Below are 4,163 nucleotides of genomic sequence, written 5' to 3' on the forward strand. Positions count from 1 at the left end.
ATGTGGAGGTAGATTTTTCTCTTCCTCCCATTTATGATTTGAGTGATGGAGAAGAGTTAGATGAAATTGATGAATAAATGATTGAAGTTGAAGTAGTTTGTGAAGAGATGGAGGCAACCAAGAATGACTATAAGGGAGTAGAGTTTTCAAGGACATTGGAGATACCTCTCCCTAAGCCATCACCATCCATTCTTTCATTCAAGTGGGTAAATTCCTTATACTTAAGCTTTAATATTCCCCTTGAATATGGTTTGCTTGAGACGGATGGCCAACTTAGAAATATTTGTGGCTTTAAGAGCAAGAGGGAGATGGTTATGGTGACATGTTCAAAGCTTAAAGCCAAGGGTTGGTATAGAGCTAGATTGCTTGGGTTTAGGAGGATGTTTGTCGCTTACATGAGAATTCTAAAGTCATGCCACCCGGATGGACTAATAACGATCAACTTCAAGACGGGTGTGAAAATAAAGTGTGGGATCCCAGATCGCACAAGGAAAATCAAATTTGGGAGCTCGTGGTTTGTGAAGAACTCCATCAAAGCTTGAAGATATTAAAATTGAAGAATGGAGCTTATTGGAGATTCAAGCATTGGTGGATGTTCAAAGATAGCTTCAAGCACAAGCTACCTTGATGAGGAGCTCCCCATAAGTCCAACTTAAGGACAATAAATAAAAGTGCTAGGTGGGAGACACCCCACCATGGTAAAATCTTTCTTTTTTCTCTTTTGTACATATTGATAGATTAGTCTAAATTCATGTTTTGGTTGATTTGTTAAATTTGATTGGTAGTCTAACATGTTAAATAAGGTTTTAAGGTGTTTTGGTAGCTGTTTGGAGGTTTAGAATGCTTGGATTGGTGCAAAAACATAGAAAAAATTTTGAAAAACAGAGCACCATCCACTCGTACGCGCACCGCATGCGTACGCGTGCATTAAGCATTTTTGCCTCTCCATGCGCATGCGCCATGTACGCGTACGCGTGGATTACAAGATTTCACCTCCCAGCCATTTTCCCGAGAGTTGCGCCTACACTGCGCCAGCACTATGCTTGAGGCACAAACCAACTCGCGCGTACGCATACACGACGCGTACGCGTCACTCTCAAAATAATCCATCAACGCGGATGCGTGATGCACGTGTACGCATCGCGTCCATTACACCATCATCCACGCGCGCGCGCCATGTACGCGTACGCGTGGATGCCCTTCCTTCACTACATTCCTTTTCTTCTCTTCTTTTCATTTCTTCCTTTTTCCTTTCTTCTTCCCTTCTTCTACCTCTCATCCAACACTTCCAAACACCATTGATAACCATTTATTTTAGTTAGTTAATTAGGTAGTTAGTTAGTTGATTAGTTAGTTTTAGTTTAGATTTCATTTCATTTTCTTTTTTTATAAGTGTTGGATTATTGATTTTGTTTACTATATATTGCTGCTTATTGTTGAGGTTATATTTTGCTACTTGGATTTGAGTACTTCATGCTTACCTTTTGAGAATACCAAGTGATGAGAATCGCCTTCGAGCTTGTAACTCTTCTTGAATTGCATGATTTGGCCACCATGTAATTGGAATCCTTTTCCTCGATTAGGCAATTTCTTGATGGATGTTGTGCATTTGCCTTAATGCATTGTGCTTCTTAAGCATATGCATCCATATGTGTTTGTCTTGAATGCTTTCATGCTTATTTATTGCTTGTTTGGTTGTTTAACCTACAAGTTTAGAGCATTTTAAGTACACTAGGATGAGTGAAGTGCATGTTCCTTTTAGTATGATTATGACATGGGCCTTTTTATGTTAGTGAGTGTTCTAGACCACATGCATCCTAGAATTCACACACCTCTTTGTCATTAATGTCACATTAATCCACTCACTTCATTCTAGTGATGATTACCTCACTCCAACAATATATGCTTCCTTGCTATTGCATTTACCTTTCTTACTATCCTACCTTCTATTTTTAGGATGAGTCATCATAAGCAACAACAGAAGCAAGACAAAGAACACGCAGCACCGGTTGATCCACTTGCTAAAGGTAGCAATCTGGAAAGTCGCCGTACCCCCTTGCTCATCTTTGAATGCACCGAGGATGGTGCAAACTTTTAAGTGTGGGGAGGTCGTCCGACCAATCGGCGATTTTGGGTGACAAATTTCTAATCCCAACATTTTTTCATTTCATTTTTAGGTCTTTTAGGACTTTTACTTGCATTTTCTTATTTTTGCATATATATACATAATAAGCTTAGTCAGAATAATGAAATTTTCAAGATTTTTATCCAAAGGGCATCTCAATTGATTTGAGTGGAAAACCTTTCATAGAACTTGCTTAAATTATATATCTTGTGGAACATGTTTTGAGCTAAGAACACAAGCTTGTGAGATTTGAGCTTAACGGTGTGGTTACATCTTATAACCACTTATTTTTCCTTCTTGTGTGTATTATTCTCTTTCTATGATTGTAATCTTTGATTTGTTTGATTCTTTATGTCCATTATTTTGTGTATTCGTACATTTATATGATTGATTCTATCATTTTATTTAGCTCATTCGCCCAAAAAGTCTTACTTTTTATCTTCCATTGTTAGCCAAATTTGAGCCTACGATTAACCCACTCGTTCTAATTTTAGCACATTACAAACCTTGAAGCGAAAAACAATAAATGTCCTTAATTTGGATCTTTGATTAGCTAAGGCTGTGTGTGTGTAACATTCAAGTGTGGAAAATCTTGGGACATTGGTTGAATAAAAGGGTCATTTTGTAATTTTGTTGTAAATATTGGGAATTGGGTACATGCTCATATGTTAATCAAATGTATAGACCTTATGCATTGATGTACTTGTATATAGTTTGAAAGAAACAAAAATGAGAAAAACAAATAAAAAGAAACAAAAAAATATATGTAGATATCAAAAGAAAACGAAAAAAAAATAGAAAGAAATAAAAAGGGGACAAAATGCCCCAAAGTAAAGTTCAATAAGAATCACTGCATATGTGTTGTGAAATGAAAAGAAAATGCATGAGTATGTGAAGAATGGGTAGTTAGGTTAGAACTTAATTGTATAGGATGTCATAGGTTTGGTGGGAGGTCTAAGCTTGTCAAAGATTCAAATCTCAAGTCCACTTGACCAAATATGCATCCTACCTTGACCTTAGCCCCATTACAACCAATGAAAAGACCTCATGATAATTGTATGCATGCATGGAATAAATGTTAATTGTTAGAAGAAAAATAAATCTTGGAAAGCATGATTAGGGGAGAATTGAGTGAATCAACCCCAAACACTTGAGCGAATAGAGTGCAAACACTTCCGGTGAGGGTTTGATGCTCAATTACATGTCTCCACCTATGATCATCACTTTTCATGCAAGTTTGTAAAACTATTTAATAGCTCAATTCAATTGTGGTTTGACATGGTTGTTAATACCTTTAGCCCTTGTGCATATATGCTTCTTGGGAATTGATTTATTTTTACTAAGCAATTGCATTCATTTAGATAGTTTTCATATAGGTAGATTGTATTTAGTTAGTTTTCATTGAATAAATGTTGATACCCTTCGTTTCTTTCTTGGTTTAAGCATGAGGACATGCTTGGTTTAAGTGTGGGGAGGTTGATAAACCCCATATTTAGGGTTTATCTTGTATTGATTTTAGGGGATTTTATCACCTTTTATCCACATTTATTCAATGAAAAAGCATGGTTTCATAATTGTCTCCTAATTTATGCTTATGTGTGAAAACATGCTTTCTAGGCCCTTAATTAGCTAAATTTAATTCACCTTTGATTCTACTAGATGCCTTGATTTGTTTGTTAAGTGATTTTAGGTTGAAAAGGCTAGGAATGGATCAAAGGAGTGAAGAGGAAAGCATGCAAAGTGGAGAAATCATGAAAAAGCCAAAGATTTGGATATATTCATCCACGCGCACGCGTGGATCGCGAAAACCTCAAGGGACGCGCACGCGTGCTGTACACGTACGCGTCGGTGCCCATACGTGATTTTTAATTGAAAACGTGACCAGCGAATTCTGAGGAGCTGTGGGGCCCAGTTTGCAACCAACTTTGGTGCCAAAATGCATAAAAGGACCAAAGATTGAAGGGAATCATCAATTAGCATCATTTTAGACTCATTAGGATTAGTTAGAAGTAGTTTTAGAGAGAGAAGCTCTCACTTC

The sequence above is a fragment of the Arachis hypogaea genome, chromosome 16 (assembly GCF_003086295.3).
Source record: "Arachis hypogaea cultivar Tifrunner chromosome 16, arahy.Tifrunner.gnm2.J5K5, whole genome shotgun sequence".
Classification (NCBI taxonomy): Eukaryota; Viridiplantae; Streptophyta; class Magnoliopsida; order Fabales; family Fabaceae; genus Arachis; species Arachis hypogaea.